This window comes from Hyla sarda, chromosome 3 (genome assembly GCF_029499605.1).
Source record: "Hyla sarda isolate aHylSar1 chromosome 3, aHylSar1.hap1, whole genome shotgun sequence".
Lineage (NCBI taxonomy): Eukaryota > Metazoa > Chordata > Amphibia > Anura > Hylidae > Hyla > Hyla sarda.
The window spans coordinates 69211577-69236034 of record NC_079191.1 but is presented as its reverse complement, the minus strand read 5'-3'; the positions used below and the strand labels follow the sequence as shown (position 1 = coordinate 69236034).

Here is a 24458-nt window from a genome sequence, read left to right as displayed (position 1 = left end):
ACCCCGGGGACACAGCAACATCGATGGAAGGCAACATCCAGGGCAGCGGTGACAGCCCGGAGCGGCGGGGACACGTGAGTATAACCTCCAATACCAGTGCTCTTCAACCTGCGGACCTCCAGATGTTGTAAAACTACAACTCCCAGCATGCCCGGACCGCCGTTGGCTGTCCGGGCATGCTGGGTGTTGAAGTTTTACAACATCTGTAGGTCCGCAGGTTGTAGACCACTTGTAGGTTGTAGACCACTGTCCTAGGTTGTAGACCAACTTGTAGGTTGTAGACCACTGTCCTATACTTTACATTTACGGATCCCTCAACATACGATGGTTTCAACAAACGATGGTTCATTTGGAACGGATTACCATCGTATGTTGAGGGACCACTGTACACAAAATGCTGTGTAAATATAATGATAAAATTCCCTCCCCCTATATGTTTTGCGTTATGCTGATGTGTACCAATCTAGCAAAGAACCCTCTTTTGCCCTCTGTCCAGCAAATAAAATCCCATAGAAAACTTTAGTGTGAACATCCAGCGCTTCCCGGGAGTACATGCTAAGTCTATAAAAAAATAAAAACATGAGGGGAAATAGGTCTAACACTAGATTTGTGCAAGATTTTGACCGCCCTCTACATAAGCGGTGAGCCATAACATGCGGTCATATTTACCTAGGACCCATTTGGTCCCACTCGTGTTACATATAATTCCCCTATCAATAGAGGAAACCTATATTTAGGGTAAGTGCATCCTAGCATCCAGTGTTTGTCTTATTGTAGATGGAGTACACCATTATGATATAAAGAGCGGCTTTGTCAGAGTAAACTTATGATCACCATCGGTCGGAAAAATGTGTGCAGAGGTAATGTAAAAGCAGCTGTATAGCCGGCTACGTGGGGCTTGAACGGCATCCAAATGTCTTGGCTGGCGTCATGACAACACATCTATAATTACAGCGGGTCATGTGATCACTTCAACTTCAGAAGAGGGAAACGTTTTTTTTTTTTTCTTTAATCAGTTTGGTGATGTCATAGACACCTGTTACCATTTGCAGTCTTGTTGAAAGGTCCCGTAAATAAAGAAGGCAAATTTGTCATCGTTTATCTGGGTGACATTTAGCGGTTTCGATAAAGTAACGGCACGGCTGCAGAATGAATGCACCTTCCATGAAAACAACTTTTTCCCCCTGTAAGCATTGTATACAAAATCAGCGCTGCCCCGCAGATGTGATGAATGTCTGCCGCAAAACAAAGATACCTGTGTTGGAGACTCAGTCCAGGTTCTCATATGGCTTTTGAGATATTATTACTGAATTATGAGAACAGGAAAATTGTAGCTGTAAGAGTTTTTCCACCTTAAAGGATCACTATGTGTAATAATAATCCATGTCATACACTATATGGCCAATAGTACGGGGACACCTAAAGGAGATTTTAGGACATCCTGTTGTAAATCCATGGTCACAAATATAGAGTTGGTCCCCCCTTTGGAGATTTTGGAGGTGTCTGTGGGGATTCTTGCCTATTCACCGAGAAGAACACGTGAGGTCAGACACTGATGTTGGATGAGAGGGCCTAACAATCTCCGCTCTAGTTCATCCCAAAGGTGATAAGTTGGGTTTAGGTCAGGGCTCAGGGCGGCTGGTCAAGTTCTTCCCTATTAGGGTCTATTGACACGGCAGAATTTCCGCTTGCGGAATTCCACCTCAAATAAAAGCTCATAGACTTCTATGGGATTCCGCAATCCCATTCACACGTCTGAATTTCTTCTTGCCTTTATGGACCTTGCTGTGTGCACTGGAGCACAGTTATGCTGGAACAGAAAAGAGCTGAACCAGAACTGTTCTCACAAAGTAGGAAGCGTGCGATGCTCCAAAAAGTTTTTAGCATGGTAAAGCAACAAGATTTTCCTTCACTGGAAGTAAGGAGCCTAGGCCAAGCCCTGAAACGAACCCTGTCGTTCACCAATTCACCCTACCATGGGCCCGACTGGCTCCATAGCACTGGGACATGGGGCAGTGTTTTTCCCCCAAGATAATTTTTTTTGTCCATATATTATTTTTTTTATCTGTTGACCGCAAGACTGTCACCTGTGCTCACTAATATGGAATCTTAGACATTAGCCACAGATCCCCAGGCAAACAAGCGCCACTTTCACCTGTATACGCACATGCAAATGCAGTTGAAAAATGCCTGACAATCAGAGCAGTCCATGACCTCTAATCCGACACAGGCACTGAAGATGTTACTCATCAGCGGCTGCATTGTGGAGGACGGTTGTACTGGGTGAAACAAGATCAGTGTGTTTTTTTTGTTTTTATTTATTTTTTTATCCTGGCACAAAAGGGGACATACCTGGCCACTGGGGAGAGGAACCTGGCTACTTACCTTGGTACTTCCCCAATTTCCTGCCATGCTATAAAACAATTTGCAGCCAATTCCCTTAAAGGGAACCTCTCATCAAAAAATGTTTTGATATATTATAGATGAATGTATGCAGAATAACTTCACAATTGCATGTTATTAAAAAAATATGCTTCTTTCTATTTAATTTTCCACTTTGAAGAAATGACCACTAGGGGTCTCCCTACCAGTCCTGGCAGCAAGCATTTCAGACTCATGCTGGAGTCCTAAACACTACGAGCTGCCAGTCTGCTTTGTTCACAAAGGAGAACACTCAGAGCTGCCAGCCTGCTTTGTTCACAGCCTGTTTGGCTGTGAACAAAGCAGGCTGGCAGCTCTGAGTGTTTAGGACTCCAGCATGAGTCAGAAATGCTTGCTGACAGGACTGATCGGGAAAAATACAATAGAAAGAAGCATATTTTTCATTAACATGCTATTGGAAAGTTATTCAACATTCATTAATCTAAAATATATCAAAAGTTTATTTGATGAAAGGTACCCTTTAAAGGTCCTTTAAACAGTAGGTGGCTGCTGTGCAGGGGGCTGCTGTGCATTACGGGTATGGGGAAGAAGCGGTATGTTAGCACTATACCCCCTTCATTCTCACAATCAGTGGGGGTCCCATTGGTTGGACCTGCATAATCATAAAGAGGGGCATTTACTAAGGGGTTTAGTCATTTTTTTCTGACTATTTTTGGCGCTAAATTGTCGCAATTGCACCTACCCTGTTTTTTGTGCGACTTTCTCTAGCAAGAGCTAGAAAGTCAATTTTTTTTCCCTCTTGATTTACGCTAGTTTGCATTTTTGACTTGCAGTGGTCAGGTATTTATTAACTGCGACAGTCGCAGCTGCGCAATAAACTGTTGCAACGGCCGTAAAAATTGACTAAATTTACTCCAGCTCCAACATGGAGCAGGAAAAGCTACTGCCGCCCGGGCTCCGACATACTTTCTCCCCGCTACTCTCACTTCGCTACAGGGACACTGCAGTGATTTACATCCCCCCCCTCTCACCTGCCGCGCCACACAACTCCCATCTGTCTGCTAACTGTGGCAAGACTACAAGTCCCAGCATGCCCTTACAGTGAGGACACACTGGGAGTTGTAGTCTTGTAGCAGCGGGAGCTGAGCGGCGCGGGCGGGAGACAAGGGGGGATATCAGTGTCCCCATAAGTGAGGGTAGCGGGGAGGCCGTATGAGGAGCCCGGGTGGCTGCACTGTAATGTCAGCCTGGGCTCCTGCCCTGACAGCCAAAGGCTTTGCCTGTTAGGGCGTGCTGGGTGTTGTAATTTTGCAACAGCTGGAGGGCCACAGTTTGCAGACCACTGGTTTGTGGTCTGTAAACTGTAGTCCTCCAGCTGTTGCAAAACTAAACAGCTAAAGGGGACCGGCGAAGACGTTCACTTACCCTTCCGAGGCTCCAGCGACGATCGGTGACGGAGATCGTCGGGCGGCACTGTCGCGCGGCGCTGGATCCTACGGAAGCCTGTAAGTTGCCCAAGCCCTAAAACAGTGTTTCCCAACCAGGGTGCCTCCAGATGTTGCAAGACTACAACTCCCAGCATGCCTGGACAGCCTTTGGCTTTCCAGACATGCTGGGAGTTGTAGTTTTGCAACATCTGGAGGCACCCTGGTCTGGAAACACTGGCCTAAAACAGTGTTTCCCAACCAGGGTGCCTCCAGATGTTGCAAGACTACAACTCCCAGCATGCCTAGACAGCCTTTGGCTGTCCAGGCATGCTGGGAGTTGTAGTTTTGCAACATCTGGAGGCACCCTGGTAGGGAAACACTGGCCTAAAACAGTGTTTCCCAACCAGGGTGCCTCCAGATGTTTCAAAACTACAACTCCCAGGTTGGGAAACACTGTGCCCGGCCTCCGCCCCACCTTACTGTAAGGGCATGCTGGGAGTTGTAGTCCTGCAGCTGGGGGCAGGGGACAGGCTTGTCACTTGCCCACACATCTCCTGCACCACACAACTACAACTCCCAGCATGTCCTTACTGTAAGGGCATGCTGGCAGTTGTAGTCGTGCGGGGTGGGAGATGTGTGAGCAGGTGATAATAAATGTACTAACCCAATTATTTTTTTTTTCTTCTCATTTCAGATCCGTGTAGCCTGTGGACTCCTTCGGATTCGGTGCACTACTTCGATGACCAGCGTTTTTCTTTGTTTGATTTTAATAAAATGGTTAACGAGGGCTTGTGGGGGAGTGTTTTTTGTAATAAATTTTTTTTAAAACCTGTTGTGTTTTTTCCTTACTTTACTTGACAGGTTTAGTAGTGGAAGATGTCTTATAGACGGAGTCCATCACTAAGCTGGGCTTAGCGTTAGCCAGAAAAACAGCTAGCGCTAACCCCCAATTATTACCCCGGTACCCAATGCCACCGGTACCAACAGGCCCAGAGCCGGTACCAACAGGCCCAGAGCGTCAAAAATGGCGCTCCTGGGCCTAGGCGGTAACAGGCTGGTGTTATTTAGGCTGGGGAGGGCCAGTAACAATGGTCCTCGCCCACCCTGGTAACGTCAGGCTGTTACTGTTTGGTTGGTATTTGGCTGAGAATAAAAATAGGGGGGACCTTGTGCGTTTTTTTTTAAATAAATAATTAAATATTAAAAAAAAAAAACATAGGGTCCCCCCTATTTTTATTCTCAGCCAAACACCAACCAAACAGTAACAGCCTGACGTTACCAGGGTGGGTGAGGACCATTGTTACTGGCCCTCCCCAGCCTAAATAACGCCAGCCTGTTACCGCCTAGGCCCAGGAGCGCCATTTTTGACGCTCCGGGCCTGTTGGTACCGGCTCTTCCCACACCCCTGTGGCGTTGGGTACCGGGGTAATAATTAAGGGTTAGCGCTAGCTGTTTTTGTGGCTAACGCTAAGCCCGGCTTAGTAATGGACTCCGTCTGTAAGACAGCTTCCACTACTAAGCCTGTCCAGTAATGTAAAAAAACACAACAGGTTTAAAAAAAAATGTATTACAAAAAAACACTCCTCCACAAGCCCTCGTTAACCATTTTATTAACATCAAGCAAAGAAAAACGCTGGTTGTCGAAGTAGTCCACCGAATCCGAAGGAGTCCACAGGATACACGGATCTGTAGAAGAAGTAACAAAAAAAAAAAGTGTAAGTACATTTCGGAAGAAAAAACTGCGTTAAAAAAATGTAATAAACACACACACACACACACACACACACTAAACGCCGTTTACCACTATTCTGAGCCATGACTACAATTTAGTTATTGAATTATTTAGATGTGGTGAAAAAGCTAAAAAAACAAAACTCAAAAACAAAAGATCCAGAAGGAAACCTAGCAGCCATACCTATTCAGACAGCAGGAAAAAGGAACAGACTATTTTTTCTACTACATGAAGTAAATTTACCACTTTTGCCTATGTGTGCCAAATTTATTAACGCTGTGCAACAATTTAGTAAATTTGTCGCACATTGTCAAAAATGAAGTAGAAAAAAACAGGGTAAAAACCAGACTACATAGTAAAAGATTAGTAAATGCCCCTCAAAGTGATTTCATATCATAGTAATATGCTATCCCTGTTGAGAATAACCCTGTAATAGGGAACTTTATCAGTCTCAGCAAACCACAGCCACATTACAATTCTCTCTCTAGGCTTGTCTTCATGGTGATAAAATATAGCTGAACCTAACCAAGAATAATTGTATTCACTTATAGCAAGGAGACATCTTCAAAACATTATATTAGTAAGTCACCTGTATGATGCTACATTACTTCTGCAAACTGAGGCGGGCAGAAGCTTTTTATTAGTCTCGTATGGCAACTGCTTAGAGAAGCTATTCCTTTACATTTAGGCATTAATAATCCTAGTAGTTTACCATCACTATAATATGGAAAGATAGGAATATTTCTTTATGGCATATAAATTATACTGGGGCAGTCTCCTACCTTCTAGCCAGAGCTCTATCATTTGGGTAATGAGTCCAGCTAATTCATTTTAATGAATCACATGTGATGCTTTATAACACTGCAGGAGAAGACTAGCCAGATGATTCCACTGGAGAGACCTTTGGTCAGGAGATCAGCTCATTGTTTTATGGTCTTTCATATGACTTTGGCTATTGGCTATGCCAGTCATGATGTTAGTATGCCATCACTTGGAATACTCTGGTTTCCATCAGATGCCAGATAGAGAAGTGTGATTCATCCCATCGCTCCACAGAACATTTCCACTGGCATTGAGCTTGGTGATGTAAGGCTGGCATGTAGCTTCTTGGACAGTTTTTGTGCTGATTTTAAGCTCAGATGAGGTTTGTAACTCTGTAGTTACTGAGTCAGCAGAGTGTTGGCCACTTCTATGCACTATGCAATTCACCACTTGGTGACCTCACTCTAACTTTATGTGGTCTCAATCTTATGGCTGAATTGCTGTGGTTCCACTCACAGTTGATGGTGGAAGATCTAGGAGGGAACAATTCAGAAATGGATACAAAAAAGGCGTCCCATTACAGTACCATGCTGTAATTCAAAGGAGTTTTTAGAATGATCCAATCTTTCACAAATGTTTATAAAAGCGACTGCATTGGTAGAAGCTGGAACTGCCAATCTAATATTACAACCTTTCTATGGCAGTCTATAATAGAAGTCCTACCATGGCATCCATAGACTATAGTCACATCTACTATTGCCCGTTTTCACGGCAACTGACCTCCACAGCAATCCAGATTTCTGATACATGTATGTTGGGACCAAAACATCAATATATGTGTGTGTATGGATTGCAAAAAATAAAAAAACATGTAATCTACATGTCAAGTACCAAGTTTGTTTCTATGTATTAATAAGTCCTTTCATGGCAGCCATGGAGATCTTTAGAAGGCCTTGCTGCTGGTCGGAACTTCATGATTAAATGAGAACCCATACAGAAGCAGGTGATCTGTACCAAGCTAATTCTGTATTCAGTCATTGGCAATGATGAGAGCATCACAAGAGGCCCCACAAGTTTTTTGGTAGTTTTCAGTAATGATCCATACTTACTTCTGTCTATTAGAACTGTCTAATTCTCAGATAGTGTAAACTTAGACTAGACAGTCTAAGAATACACCAGATTTATTACAGTGGCTTAGATTGTTTTATAAATCTTAACACATCTTTAGACTGCTTTGTCTAAGTTTAGGTCAGCTGTAAATGGGCTTAAACAACCTTTTATACCAGAATTCTAGTGCATTTTTAATGTGTAGCATAGTATATCAAACCATGTTGGTGGAAAAATTGTCTAAAACACATAATAAAAGTAATGCACTCCATGTACGCCACATTTTGAAGCAATTTCATTCGTAAACCTGGGCCAATGTATCAGCCCCAGAGTCCGGGGCGATTTAGTTCAGAAAGCATAAACTAGACGGCATACAACTGTGTTCACTTTTCATCTGTGAACAGGATGAGCTTTGTGCACGATTTCTCACTCTTAGGCTATGTTCACACATTGGAATGACTCTTAGGCTATGTTCACACGTTGGAATGTCTGCACAGAAAATCTCTGTGTGGACATTCCGCAGACTGCGCTAGGGCCGCAAGGGAATGTGCCGTCTTATAGACGGCAGTGCATTGCTTGTGTAGTTCGCAGAAAGAATGGACAGGTTCATTCTGCGGACACCGGAATCAGAATTTCCAGATGTTTCTGAAGTGGAAATTCTAAGGTGTGCACAGCGCAGCAGAATCCGTTGAATTCAACAGGGCTCTGCTTCTGCGGAATCTCTATGCAGAATTCCAATGCGGAATTCCACACAGAAATTCTGATGTTTGAACATAGACTTAATGTGAACAAAAATTATGAGCAATTGAAACATAAAACTCAAGAAAAAGTTGTAGCACTTTTCATCTATACAGAGAAGAATTGACATAAAACTGGAAAATCTTTCCCTTTTTTTTTTTTATGTCTCCTTTTGAGATGTTAATATCCTTTGTCAGGGTTCAATTACTTCTTCGCCTCCAGGAGACCATTTTTTTTCTGCCCAAGCTAATAGTGTAAGAACAGGATGTAGTTTGTAGATGACTGTGGCCAAAAACATCCCGTTCTTTTGTAGGTCACACTCTACCTCACGTGAACCTGGATGATCCAGAATCCTAGCGCTGGTAGCATGCTCCACAGTCCAATGTTTGTAACCTGAGAAGTTTATATTACGTCAGTGTTTAATAAGGTGCTCCATCAATAACGGAACAAGTGATCAGATGAAAGGAAAAGAACCTTTAGAAATGGAATTTGTGGAGTAGAGGGGTTTCCATGATTTACTCAAGTGCTATAGATATTTACAAAGATTTCCATGTATCCTTAGTATTTTGGAAAAGTTTTACATAAACACATGTGTAGTTCCATGAAAGTAGGGTCTGTAGAGGATTAAACTTGTGGAATTCAAGGTTCTCTATGGGTCTCGAGAGCCTAACACAGTGGTTGTAAAGACACCATGATCGTGAGATCATGATCATGACGCAAACAAGGTCACCGACTTTTGACATTGTTCCAGTATTCATGTATACCATATTCCACTGTTCAATATTGGTTTAAGGCAATTCACAAATTTCCTGCCAGGCTATAAAAAAAAATTCAGCCCCATTCCCTTAAAGGTTGTTTGCACAGTAAGTTGCTGGGCGCTTCTGTACAGGGGCATTGCCGTGAAGGAGAAGAATGCATGATAGATGCATTTATGCATGATAGATGTGTGTATGTATAAAAGATATATGCATAAGGCTGGCTTCACAGTTCAGAATCTCCGGAAGAAATTTATGCCTGGGAGGTACTAGGACTGCCCTATAGACGGCAATGCATTGCTGAGCGAATCTGAGGAAAGATCCGCTAACAAATATATTGCCGTCTATGGAGACAGCAATGCAGTACTGTCCTATCGCCGCCTGCGGAATCTCCAGCGGAAATTCTGTCCGAAGATTTTAAAGCGTGAACCTGACCTAAAAGATTTATGCATGTATGATAGATGTGTGCATGTATGATAGATGTGTGCCATAACAGATGTATGTACTGTATTTATAATAGATGTATTATGTATATATATGATAGTTGTATGTATGTAAGATAGTTGTATGTATCATGTGTGTATGTATTTGTGTATGACTGTATATCATACATACACCAGTCATATACACAAATATCAAGTCCCTTCCTCCCCCTGTGTGGCACCCACTGAAGAGGAGTGGAGCGCGCCACAAACCGACCACAGCGATCCACGGGCATCAGCAGCGCATTCATACTCACCAGTCACACCAGGTACAATGTGACATATTATTACTACTATCATCTATTTCATGCTATACCAGTGCTATATGTATCAGTCATACTACTAGTAATAATATGACTGATATATATAGCGCTAGTATAGCGTGATGGAGATGAAAGTAGTAATAGTATGACTGACACATATTGCATTAGTATAGTATAATGGGGGTAGTCTACTACTCTACTACTATCATCCCCTTTATATTATTGTAGTTCTAGCTTGGTGTGTGTATACTAGTTACCGTTTTTTTTAATTCTGTACGATATACATTTTTCCTATACCGCAATACAGGTCGGGCCCCTCCCCCCTTCGAATGAATGAATTATCAGCCCAGCACTACCCCCACATCGGGGAACTAATCATATGTGACCTGCGAGCCCTGCTCCCCCCCGTCCTCCTGTGAGCTGCCGGCGCTTTAAATGAATGAGTTGCATGCCGCGGTGGTGGAAATGATTAATAAAGGACATCTGTACTGATTAATTTTACATATTCCTGTGTCTGGGCTGCATAAACTTTAACTCACCTTCCCACGTTTCCCTGTTGCTCCGGTATTGGCCTCACTGTTCTCCGCTGCAATCTTCATGCTGCTTCCTGGGAGGGGAACGTCACAGAGCCATCAGCATATCACCGGCCGCAGCGTTGTCTCGCCTCGGCCGGTAATAGGCTGAGCTCACTGTCATGTAAGGAGCCGGCCGGCTCCTTACATGACATGATAGGCTGAGCGCACTGTCATGTAAGGAGCCGCAACTCATTCATTTAAATCGCCATCGGCTCACAGGAGGACGGGGAGAGCAGTGCCCGCGAGTCACATATGATTAGTTCCCCGATGTGGGGACAGCGCAGCGCTGTGGCTGATAATTAATTGGGGGGGTTAGAGAAGCAGAGCAGCACCTGCGTGTCACATATAATTAGTTGCCCAGCGTGGGGGGGAATACCATTAAATACCGTCGTGGAACCGCCATAACGTACAAAAATACCTTGATATGCAGGCTGGCTGATAATGTTATTGGTATTCCCAAAATTTTAAGTGTTGGTCGCATATGTGTAGTGTGTTGAGTATAGTAGTGGTAGAGTATTAAAGAAGGAGGTTGAGTGTGCTTAGGGTGTGGTTAGGGGTGTGGCTGGGCTTTGGGCTCTAGCCCTGGGTCCTTTGGAGACCTAGCAATGCCCCTGCCTATAATACCCTCCCACCTTCTAGTAGTCAGAGCATGTATTGCTGCATAACACATCTCTATCATTTGGGGAACCATTCATTTTAATGGATGATATGTTATGCTTTATAACACAGCAGAGGTAACGACTAGCCAGATGATTCCACTGGAAATACCAGTGGCCAGGAGATCAGCTCATTGTTTTATGGTCTTTCATGTGACATTGGCTATTGGCTTTGCCAATCATGAAGGCATATCATGTTGATATACTTGTTAAAAAGGGAATGCTCGGTTAAAGCTTTACAATCATATAAAAAAAACTTGAGTTGTTGCCCAGACATGTCAAAAGTTTTGTATGCATGCCCCTTCACTCTCAGGCTGTCAATCAAATGTGCCTCCCAAGCTACAGATACTATTGTGCACTAGTGGCACCACATATATCAAAAGAAAATAAAAACACTTGGGCATACCATGCTTTGCTCCAGGCCCAGCAAGTACAAGGGAATTGCCCTTCTCCGCTAACCAAACCTCTCCACCCACAGAAAAACAAACACTAACCTAGATGCCTTTACCTCCTTAAGGACCCAGCCCATTTTCACCTTAAAGGGGTACTCCGCCCCTAGACATCTTATCCCCTATCCAAAGGATAGGGGATAAGATGTCAGATCGCCATGGTCCCGATGCTGGGGAGCCCTGGGATCCCCGCTGCGGCACCCCGCTATCATTACAGCACAGAGCGAGTTCGCTCTGTGCGTAATGACGGGCGATACGGGGGACGGAGCAGCGTGACGTCATGGCTCCACCCCTCGTGACATCACGGCCCGTCCCCTTAATGCAAGTCTATGGGAGGGGGCGTGACGATTGCCACACCCCCTCCCATAGACTTGTATCGAAACGGGCGGGCTGTGACATCACGAGGGGCGGAGCCGTGATGTAACGATGCTCCGGCCCCTGTATTGCACGTCATTACGTGCAGAGTGAACTTGCTCTGTGCTGTAATGATAGCACAGCGCCGCAGGGATCCCAGGGCTCCCCAGCAGCGGGACCGCGGCGATCTGACATCTTATCCCCTATCCTTTGGATAGGGGATAAGATGTCTAGGGGTGGAGTACCCCTTTAAGGACGGGAGCATTTTTTGCACATCTGACCACTGTCACTTTAAGCATTAATGACTCTGGGATGCTTTTACTTTTCATTCTGATTCTGAGATAGTTTTTTTCGTGACATATTCTACTTTATGTTAGTGGTACATTTTTGTCGATGCGTGCATCATCTCTTGGTAAAAAATTCCAAAGTTTGATGAAAAAATTTAAAATGTTAGTTCTTTTTTAACTTTGAAGCTCTCTGCTTATAAGGAAAATGTATATTCCAAATAAATTATATATTGATTTACATATACAATATGTCTACTTTATGTTTGCATCATAAAGTGCACATTTTTCCTTTTGGAGGACATCAGAGGGCTTCAAAGTTCAGCAGAAATTTTCAAATTTTTCACCACATTTTCTAAATCAAAAATTTTCAGGGACCAGTCCAGTTTTGAAGTGGATTTGAAGGGCCTTCATATTATAAATACCCCATAAATGACCCCATTATAAAGTTTGCACCCCTCAAAGTATTCAAAATGACATTCAAAAATGTTGTTAACCCTCTAGGTGTTTCACAGGAATAGCAGCAAATTGAAGGAGAAAATTCAAAATCTTCATTTTTTTTACACTCATAAAACTCATGTTCTTGTAAACCCAGTTTTTGAATTTTTACAAGGGGTAAAAGGAGAGAAATCTTCCTAAAATTTGTAACTCAATTTCTCTCGAGTAAGGAAATACCTCATATGTGTATGTCAAGTGCTCTGCACTACAAGGTTCAGAACGGTAGAAGCGACAGTGGGATTTTGGAGAATGAGTTTTTCTGAAATGGCTTTTGGGGGGCATGTCACATTTAAGAAGCCCCTATGGTGCCAAAACAGCCCAAAAAAATGACATACTATTTTTTAAACTACACCCCTCAAGGAAAGTAACAAGGGGTACAGTGAGCCTTAACACCCCACAGGTGTTTGATGACTTTTCATTAAAGTTGGATGTGTAAATGTTTTTTTTCACTACAAAAAAATCTAAATAGACAAAGCGCCAGGTCCAGATGGCATTCACCCCCCTGTGTTCTAAAGGAATTAAGTAATGTAATAGACAGACCCCTATTTTTTTATATTCATGGACTCTATAGTAACAGGGACTGTTCCCCAGGACTGGCGCATGGCAAATGTGGTGCCAATATTTAAAAAGGGGACAAAAAGTGACCCAAAAAGTGAGGCCTGTTAGTTTAACCTCTGTTGTATGTAAATTGTTTGAGGGTTTTCTAAGGGATGCTATTTTGGAATATCTTGATAAAAATAAATGTATGACTCCATATCAGCATGGCTTCATGAGGGGTCGGTCCTGTCAAACTAATCTGATCAGCTTTTATGAGGAGGTGAGCTCCAGACTGGACCAGGGGGAATCGCTGGATGTTGTATATCTGGATTTTTCGAAAGCATTTGATACGGTGCCACATAAAAGGTTGGTGCATAAAATGAGAGGGATTTGGCTGCGGGAGAATGTGTGCAAATGGGTAAGTAACTGGCTCAGTGATAGGAATCAGAGGGTGGTTTTTAATGGTTCTTATTCTGATTGGGTGACTGTTACTAGTGGGGTACCACAGGGGTCAGTTTTGGATCCTGTCCTATTTAATATATTCATTAATGACCTTATAGAGGGGTTGAATAGTAAAGTAGCTATCTTTGCAGATGATACTAAACTCTGTAAAGCGGTAAACACAATAGAGGACAGGGCACTGTTACAAATGGATCTGGATAGGTTGGAGACTTGGGCTGGGAAGTGGCAGATGAGGTTCAACACTGATAAGGTAATGCACATGGGGAGGAAAAATCCGGGCTGGGATTATGTATAAAATGGGAGAACACTTGGGACGACTGATGTGGAAAAGGACATGGGAGTTTTAGTTAACAGTAAATTTAGCTGTAGTGACCAGTGTCTGGCAGCTGCTGCCAAGGCAAATAAAATCATGGGGTGCATCAATAGGGGCATAGATGCCCACGACAAGGAAATAATTCTACCACTGTACAAATCACTAGTCAGACCACACATAGAATTCTGTGTACAGTACTGGGCACCAGTGTACAAGAAAGATATAGTGGAGTTAGAGAGGGTTCAAAGACGGGCAACCAGAGTAATACGGGGAATGGGAGGACTACAGTACCCAGAAAGATTATCAGAATTAGGGTTATTTAGTTTAGAAAAAAGAAGGCTTAGGGGAGACCTAATAACTACAGTATGTATAAATATATTAGGGGACCGTACAGAGATCTCTCCCATGATCTATTTATACCCAGGACTGTATCGATAGCAAGGGGGAATCCTCTTCGTCTAGAGGAAAGAAGGTTTCTACACCAGCACAGACAGGGGTTCTTTTACTGTAAGAGCAGTGAGACTGTGGAATTCTCTCCCGGAGGAGGTGGTCATGGTGAACTCTGTCAAAGAATTTAAAAGGGGTCTGGATGCATTTTTGGAGAGTAAGAACATTTATTCTGACTGCCATATTTGGAGTCGGGAAGGAATTTTTACCTCTAGAATGAGGGTTTTTTGCCTTCCTCTGGATCAACTCAGTAGGGACTCATTAGGGTTATAGGTTGAACTTGATGGACTTTGGTCTTTTTTCAACCTTATGAACTATGTTACTAAGATGCTAGTTTTCCCCCAAATTTTTAATTTTTACAAGGGGTAATAGGAGAAAATGCCCCCCAAAATGTGTAACCCCATCCCTTCTGAGTATGGAAATACCCCATGTGTGGACGTCAGGTGCACTGTGGGCGAACTACAATGCTCATAAGAGGAGGAGTCACATTTGGCTTTTGGAAAGCAAATTTTGCTGAAATGTTTTTGGGGGCATGTCGTATTTAGGAAGCCTCTATGGTGCCAGAGCAGCAAAAAAAATAACCCACATGGCATACTATTTTGGAAACTACACGCCTCAAGGAACGTAACAAGGGGTACAGTGAGACTTCTCACCCCACAGGCGTTTGACGACTTTTCCTCTAAGTCGGATGTGTAAATGAAAAATATTTCAATACCCCGTGTGTGGACATCAAGCGCTCTGCTGGTGCACTACAATGCTCAGAAGAGAAGGAGCGCCATTGAGCTTTTGAAGAGAGAATTTGGTTGGAAAAGAAGTCGGGGGCCTTTTGCGTTTACAAAGCCCCTCATGGTGCCAGAACATTGGACCCCCCCACATGTTTCATCCCTCACAGAATTTAATTAAGGGCATTTACACCCCACTGATGTTTCACAGTTCTTTGGAACAGTGGGCTGTGCAAATGAAAAATTACATTTCATCAAACTGAAGAACAAAGAGAGATGGATCCAGCTCAGTGCAGGTAAAATAATTTTAATCCATAAGACAAGGAGGATACAAGTAACGCATTTCAAGCGCTGTACGCGCTCTTAGTCATACAATTCTTTCATGGTACATGCGGGTTTATATAGGTGGGGAACAATTCCGGTCGATCACAGGTCATGTGACCGGCAGGGATTAACCCCTTACAGGTAGAAACAATATGGTAGAAGCAAATAAGAAGATAGATACATAAGTGACTATAACAAAATATACGTTTAACACATGATCCAAATAAGGGGAAACAAAGAGAGGAAAATACTTTAAATTACAAGGTATGAGTGACAATAGAAATATAGACAAAATTGCTGTCATGTTCAAATACCGAGGATGTCACAAGAATAAACCAAAGATGTATTGAGTATAGAGTAATAGTTATACATATGTCGCTACTCATAATCCAATATATAAATAGTAAAATATAGAGCGAACATGTAAAAATTCATTTGCTTAATAATGAAGGATAACATCTTGCCATTTATTGATGCCTAGAGGGACTCGGGTGCATAGTTTGAGAATCCCAAAAACTTCTCGATTGAGTAGTTTTTGTTTTAGATCACCTCCTCTTTTGGGTAAATTAACACGTTCAATTGCAACACATTGCAAGGAGGAGAAGCTGCCATGATGTAATTCAGCACAATGTTTCGACACTGCTGAGGTATTTCTAGAGTTAAAGTGAGGGATGTCTGATAGATGTTTCCTCAGTCGAACTTTAAGAGAATTTGTGGTGCCGCCGACGTACTGTACGCGGCAGGCCATGCACGACACCAGATACACCACATAAGTGGTATTAAAATGTATATATTGTTTAATTGTATAGGTAACATTAGTAACAAATGATGTAAAAGATCTGGTGACGTGCATGACTAAGCAACAGACACATCGGCTGTGTCCACACCTGTAAGAACCGGGGTAGGACAACCAGGAAGGTGGAGTGGGTCTGAAACTAGAAAAGAGACTAGGGGAAACCATTTGGCCTATAGTAGGGGCTTTTTTAGGAATACATCAATAACCAACATCTTTTATGCATGCATACAATGGGGCAGTTAGAATCATGGGCATGTATGTGTGTATGATTTTGCAGATGGCAGAAAAATCAGTGCTGTAAGAGGTAGTAAAGGCAACCGGGGATGGACCAAAATTTTTCATTTTAGGTTTACGGGAACTGTTAAGAAGTTCCTGTCTATTGCGGTCAAAAGCAATTTTGATAGCTCTCTTAAGTGACCAATTTGGATATCCACGTGCCTTTAGACGTGTTTGGATAGACTCAGCCTCCGCCAAAAACTCATCATCGGTGGTACAGGTCCTGCGTGCCCGAATCATCTCACCCACCGGCAAGTTTTTGATAACATGCGGTGGGTTACACTAGCGGGCACACAGGATGGAGTTGACTGCTGTGCTTTTGCGATAAGAAGTGGAGTGAATATTGCCTGAAACGTGATCCCCTCTTAGATTAACATCAAGGAATTAGATAGTGTGAGTGTGTTGAGTGACAGTGAAATGCAAATTGGCAGTGTTAGAATTAAGATACTGTGAAAACTCTGGTACGCTCTGAGATTGTCGAAGATGAGATGATTGGAAAAAGGATTAGTAGGAGAAGAGATAGATAGATTCCCACCAACACATGAAGATATTAGCAATAGAAGGGGAGAATTTGGCCCCCATAGAAGCACCAGTGATTTGAAGAAAGAAACAGCCATCGAACATGAAAAAATTGTGTTCAAGAAGAAAAGACACAGCAAGACCCAGAAATTCCCGGAGATCAGCAGGGTAAGTAGAGTAGCTGGCTAGGAACCAGTGAAGTGCAGTGAGAGCTAAGTGATGGGGTATGACTGAGTATAAGGATGTGACATCCGCTGATACCCATGAGTATTGTGACAGCCAGTGTATATGATCTAAGTTAAGAAGCAGGTGTTTGGTGTCTTGTATGTAAGCTGGAATCTGGGGGATGAGTGGCTGGAGGAGTGAGTCTATCCAAGCACAGAGATTCTCATTAAGAGAACCTATGTCTCCAAACTGTAGCCCTCCAGATGTTGCTAGGCAACTCACTAGCTTCTGTAGTCTGCAGCATGCCGCACAAGGGAGTGGATCGCCGCCCGCTGCCACCGATCGCCGCCATGTAAGGGACCTCCACCGCCGATCACGCCACAGTTCCCCCGTTCTGCCTGGATTACTGTGGGTGGGCAGAATGTGGGAACCAAACTTTCTGAACGACCAATAGCAGGGATAGAAGGGATGGCACCCCTGCCACCTAACTCCTATCCCTTCAGGGGGATCGGGGGTGACACTCCTGAACCCCCTTATTTTCCGGGTCACCGGAGACCCATATGACCTGGAATTGCAGCAGATCGCCGGTCTCTCCCCCCAGGGGTTTGCACAGGGTGCCTGCTGATAGATATCAGCAGTCACCCCGGTCCTGTCCCAGCCTGGCACGTGGCGGGGACCGAAATTCCGACAGGCGTACAGGTACGCCCTAGGTCCTTAAGTACCAGGGAGCCAGGGTGTACCCATACGCCCTGGGTCCTTATGGGGTTACTCATAATCAAGTGGTTTGGTTGGTAAGATCAGACCAAAATAGATATTTTAGGGAGGTGAAAAACACTGGCCGTCTAGTGACTCACGTGACTAGAACAAAAAATAAATTTACACTAAAGATAAAATCCTTATGCATCTCCATGACTGGCACAGTACTGAAGAATTTAGTGGCTTCCTATTTTTTAACCATGAAGTCTTTTAAAGAGTGACCCCAACACTGAAAAACAGATTCAATCTTAAATGAGACCACAATCCCTGCTTAATGTAGTGAAGCTGAGGTGAAGATCAAAATGGCTTTAGAATATTACAAATGCTTCAACTGGAACTGGTCCCTTTACTCACCAGGTATACAATGATATTTACCTTCGAGGTGACTTGGCAGATTATTGAATTCAAGAACAATTATACTTTCAATACTGGATAAGAAACATGTGCTTCCATGGTCTTATCACCACATTAGTTTGTTAAATATTGATTACAGATTTTTTACAATAATATTAGAGTTCTGAATGCAAACTAGGGATCGACCGATATCGTTTTTTTAGGGCCGATACCGATAATCGGTGGAGGTTAGGGCTGATAGCCAATAACTTATACCGATATTCCGGTATAAGTTATCGGCTATTTATCCCCCCGCGACACCGCTGCAGATCATTGATTTAAAGCGGGCGCTTTAAATCAATGCACTGCAGTTGCTTTTGCGGTGCCATAGGCTGCCGCCACCACCCGCTTCTCTTCCCCTACCTGTTAGGGTGGTCCGGGCCATCCATCCTTCCTGTAGTGTCCGGAGGCATTCCGGGTGGAGAGTGAACCGGTCCAGGCTGTCCTTCTTCTCCGGGGGTCATCTTCTCCACTCCGGGCAGGCTCCCGCCTAGTAACTCAGCATAGACGCCGCTGCGCAGTGACGTCACGGCGCAGCGGCGTCTATGCAGCGTACTAGGCCGGAGCCTGCCCGGAGTCGAGAAGATGACCCCCGGAGAAGGACAGCCCGGACTGGTTCACCCTCCACCCGGAATGCAGCTGGACACTACAGGAAGGATGGATGGCCCGGGCCACCCCCATTATGGGTAAGTTTAATTTTTTTATTGACTCGGAGGGTGGGGGAGGGGCCTGACCGGTTTAGCGGTATGGGCAAAAATCCATACCGGTATACCGCCCAGCACTACGGTGGGGGGTGCGACGCGGTGCGGTGGGTTGCGGGGGGCGGTTGCGTTGCGGTGTGGTGCGGCGGGTAGGGGGGGGGGGCGGTTGCGGTGCGGGGGGCGGGGCATTATACCGATAATGCCCAAAATCGTGATTATCGGCCGATAATATCGGCCATACCGATAATCGGTCGATCCCTAATACAAACCATCCTACCCTCCCTTATCCACCCCTCTCAGAGGGTGTTTATTCATCACAGTCAACATTAGGACAACAATAGCCTCCACCATTGATGCTCGTAACAGAAATTTGCCCCTAATGATATTGTTAAGTCTTGGCACAGAAAGCTTTTCACAATGTGTCATGGCCGCTTACCTCCATGGCACCATCCATCGTATACATCTTGGCCATTGCTTTATTTCTACATTCAAACAGGTGCCCTCTCCATTGCTAAATGAAAACTTGACTGGGTTGAAACCATAGCACTAGCAATAGCTTTCACAAGAGAGGGGACATCATGTAAAAAACAGTCCCCCATTATAGGCCGGAGTTACTAAGTACTCCATGATTGAATTTATTCACCACCATTTCTTTGCTAACAATGCAATGCAGTAGTCTTGTCATGTGATAGCAAGAGACCTGGGACCAACCATAAAAGGTCAACCTTTCCGCAAGATCCCCAAAGCAGCTGCATGGCCTCCCTCTATGGTGTGTAAACCATTAATCATTAGTTCTAATATGCCTTTTCCCTTTTAATATTGACCTTGTTTCAGTACCATCTGCTGTATTTGAAAATGACTTATGACGTATAAAAGATGGGCACCTACTGAAAACCCTATCACTGTATCTGCCCATCCTATTTATCAGTAGGACTATCCTACTGATGTTAGGATAGTCCTAATGCTGAAGAACATCATCCTAAACAATGACCATCCCAGCTATTGATAACTTGCATTACACGCACCATAGATCCATTGCACAATTAAGATTAAGTAAGTTAAATTAAGAAAAAGCCATGAAATGAATTTGTATACACAGAATGTTATAAGCAAAATTCCCACAGCTTCCAATGTACTTATAAGTAAAAAAAAAATAAAAATACTTCAGAGAAAACAGCAAAGTCCGCGGTTTAGACAGTGCACGTGAATAAAATCAGATCTGCTGATTCAACACAGTAACATTACAATGCTATACCAGGGAGCTATAAAACTTCTACAAACAGGCTTCACATTAGGCTCGGAGCGAGAGGTGTTTGATTGACGGCCGAAGCTCATTAGGGTCCCGAATATTAACGTTTCTGAGAGGGGGGAAAATGTTTCTAAACCATTTGGGTGAGAGGTGTTAAAAACATCTCCAGGTGTTAAAATGTAGTTTGGCAGCTAATGGTTGATAAAGTCTTTTCTATAAACTCGAACAAAAAAACACTGAGTGAATTGTAAAAGAAAGCTGGAAGCCAAGTAAAACGGTGCTCCGGAGTGATAGGCGATTGATGCTCCGAAATTTGCCTTTGGATAGGTCAGACATGTGAAAATGGAACTCTTGGGAGAAGTAAAATAACATTAGTATGTTAAAGTGGTTTTCTGGGGCTATAATATTGATGGCTTATCCTTAGAACAGGCCACCAATATCAGATCAGTGGGGGTCTGACTCCTGGCACCCTCACTAATTATAGTGAATAGGACTGAGCTGCAGTACCAGGCAGAGCCACTACAAAAATACAGAGCACTGCCTAGTAAACAATGAAGAAGTCCATTTGCTGGGGCACCATTTCTTATTAGCATAGATGATTGGCAAGGGTGATAGGAGTCAGCCCTCCACCAATCTGATATTAGTGAAAACCTTTTTATCCATTTTAATTAATGTGTTACAAGTTCTTGGTTTGTATACCAAGTTAAGTTTTAATAAAGTAATGGTGTCACCATACTTTCCAACAGTCCCGCTTCTGGTGGACAATCCCACAAATCAAACCTCACAAGTGTTTTTTTTTTTTTTTTCCTTTTGCTGTTTTGGGGGGTGGGACAGGGCTTTTTCATCAAGGTTGTGTACATTAAGGTTTTAAATTTCAATTATGCAAAATACGAAACCAGGAATGAAAACGCCTCAGTTTTTCCTTTATACATGTCCTCTATAATGTTATGTTCCTGGCTTTGTTTTTAATATCTGCAAATAAAAACCTGAATATGGAATCACAAGAAGATTGTCCAGTATCTCATGGAGAAATACCATTTGACATCTGTGCATGGAAAAAGTTAAAAAAAATGTAATACTTATTATTTTTCTAGCAGGACAGGACTGGCAAGGGTGGTTTGGAGGCAGATACTCTCTCAATTCTTATTTAAAGGGGTACTCCGGTGAAAAACTTTTTTTTTTTAAATCAACTGGTGCCAGAAAGTTAAACAGATTTGTAAATTACTTCTATAAAAAAATCTTAATCCTTCCTGTACTTATTAGCTGCTGAATACTACAGCGGAAATTATTTTCTTTTTGAAACACAGAGCTGTCTGCTGACATCATGACCACAGTGCTCTCTGCTGACATCTCTGTCCATTTTAGGAACTGTCCAGAACAGCATATGTTTGCTATGGGGATTTCCTTTTACTCTGGACAGTTCCTAAAATGGACAGAGATGTCAGCAGAGAGCACCCGGTCTGGAGAAGCGCCTCGGCGCGCAACGGTCCGTCACCGAGAGGATACCCCCGCGTCTCTAAGTCACACTCTCCTGTCTGTACCACCTCTTCCCCCCCTGATGTGCCTTTGATCGAACCGGTCAATAAAACCCATCTGCATTCAAGGTTTGGTGAGTGCTCCGCTTCATCTTTTTTACTGTAATTTACAAATCTGTTTAACTTTCTGGTACCAGTTGATTTAAAAAAAAAAAAAAAAAAAAAGTTTTTCACCGGAGTACCCCTTTAATACAGAAACTATCACTAAAAGATTGTTGGCAGTTTGGAAATCCAACTTGGATGCAAATAACCAGCTCTCCACTACAATGTCTGCAACCTACTGTAGCTTGGATGATACACACCATCTTTAGTATATAGCTCTAATTTCCTTTATGACAAAGTCCGCATCTAGCTGTAGTTTGTTAAAGGACATGTCTAGTTTTAGAAGCAGAACATGTATAACTGAATCATTTTAGGTTAAAGAAGAACTCCAGCTAAAATTTACTTATCCTCTATCTACAGGATAGGGATAAGTAGCTGATCGCGGGGGTCGCTGTACTTGGGTCACTTCGGCGCTCCCATAGAAATGAATGTAACATATTCTGCACATGTTCCTCACTGAGAGCTGGGTCCGGTTCCGGAGATTGCAGGGGTTTCCAGCGATCGGACACCCCACAATCAGCTACTTTATATCCTAATCTGTGGACAAGGGATAAGTTAATTGTGGCTTGAGTTCTCCTTTAGTTCTCCAGGCACTTTGTAGATTTTTTTTTATTTCCATTTTAAAATTATGAGGTCATGTGCACTTTTATCTATCAGGCAAAATAGAGAGAAGCTACAGAGAATGACACTTGAAGGACCCAATGCTTTGAAGGACCCTGTTTTGTCTGCATTACATGGGCAGCCCATTGATTTTAGTGGGAACAGTGTAAGAAATTAAACGCTTCCTTGTTCCACCACAGATTTAATGTGATCTTTGGGGGGTTCAAGCAGCAGGAAGCTTTGTGATGAGTTTATCATCAGGGGAACATGGGATTGTCCAAAGCAGATAAACTTTCTAAGATCAAGATTCCAATTTTGGAGTCCTGGTCTTGTGGGAAAAATAATAGTAGTAACATGCAATGTACTATTGAGAACCATGTGTAATCCTGACCATAGGGTTTATTTTACTCTCGGGTTGCTTAGATGGGGCTAATCTGCATCCAAAACCACAACAAATTCCATGGCATTCAGTGTGAAAATCTTCAGCAGAAATCCATGAGTATGAGCAGAGAGTAGTAAGGGCCCTTTTACACGGCCAACAGGCTGCAGGAAACAAATGCTGTCTCGGTGTTGGGCACTCATTTACAGAGCCTTCACGAGCCTTAGTCAGTTGTGTCTCCAGGCTGAATGAACAATTTTTGGATCGTTTATTATCACCAGTTTACATATGGCAATATGTGCCCAATACTTATTTTATTGGCCGCACAAACGATGTGATAAGCTTTTGAATGTGTGTTTTTCTCATGCTTCTGCTGATCACTGGCCCTTTTACACAGGCCAACTACTAGAAACAGGCTTTCCTGGAAACGCTAATAAGCCCAATTATCGGCATGTGTAAAGGGGTCTTCAGTTGCTCTCAATCCAAATGCCTGATTTGCGGCACATAAAATGGTCTTTTAGGCTGGTCAGGATCAGAGTCTCTTAATCGACATTTAACTTACATTGATCTAATGTGTATGGGCAACTTTACAGAATATTTAAGATTGTACTTTGCTTATTGACTTTTACATCAACATCATGATCAGGCATGGTAGAAAGCCATTTGTATTGGATTACCATTCTTGCTCATGCGTTGTTAATATTGAAAGACCATGCCTAGATATTAGCAAAATCCTGAATATGTGAACATGGCCAAACAAACCATTAAAGAAGTATTCCCAGCCTGTCATTTATGACATAGCCACAAGATATGCCATATTTGTCTGATAGATTCTGGTCCCACCTATAGGACCTACACTCATGTCCAGATTGAGAACCTTTGGCATCCTTTGGCCGGGTTGTGGCCATCCGAGGTGGTCTATAGGCTCAAAACAGCTGGAGCAATTGAGGGAAACGTGGATAGGTGGCGTGCAGGGTATTATGGGGTCTGCATTCTCCTTTCTTTCTCTGCTGCATATAGACCTGTATTAGGGTTCAGTTGGAGCTGTGGGGATCTTCTTCAGCCAGCTGATTCAGCTTTGCATTTATTGGGTGAAAGTAGGTATCCCCTTCTTTTTGGTCTATTAGAAAGCAGTGCTGCCTAGGAGAACACAGCCACACTATTTATGTTGTACACTTATAATTTTTTGTGATGAGGTGACCTTCTATTTGTGAACAGATGCAATGCATAATTGTACTTAGGTCTGCTTGGTGCACCATTTATATGTCATTTTTCATTCCATCAGGTTCACGCATACCCCCTCTTTCTTTGACACACATGTAGTCATTATATATTGTTCTACTCTGGACTTTATCATCTGAATGCTGTAGTCCCCATGCTTTATTACATTATTTTTACAGTAATCCCTCGAGATGCGATGGCCTCGACATACATTATTTTCAGAGGCCTCTCAGAGGCCATCGTATGTTGAAAGCAATATCGACATACGATACTTTTTGTCGGGGCCATCATCCAAATTTGCGGTCCACCGGTAGCAGCTGCGGCAGCCAGGGCTATTAAGCAGGTTTACATACCTGTGCTTACCCCCGTGGTGCTGGTGCAGCCTCCTTGCGGCGCGCGGATCCTCACTGTCATGTGACAATGTATTGTCACATGACAGTGACGTTGCCGGCTTGCGCCTCAGTCGAGGAGCGCCGCTGGGATAGGAAGACGCGAAG

At 43.3% G+C, this 24458-nt stretch overlaps 1 protein-coding gene across 5 annotated transcripts in view; it reads left to right on the top strand.

Annotated features, from left to right (window-relative positions):
* The window catches only part of LDAH (lipid droplet associated hydrolase), a 289096-nt gene that overhangs the window by 10588 nt on the left and 254050 nt on the right, over positions 1-24458 (top strand). Inside the window, exon 1 of one of the 5 annotated variants that reach the window (XM_056564287.1) lies at positions 17343-17377. The exons of the other annotated variants lie outside the window; for them this stretch is intronic. The gene's annotated coding sequence lies outside the window, so the exon portion shown is untranslated. Of the gene's footprint in view, positions 1-17342; positions 17378-24458 lie in introns of those variants that run through there. 5 annotated transcript variants of the gene reach the window in all.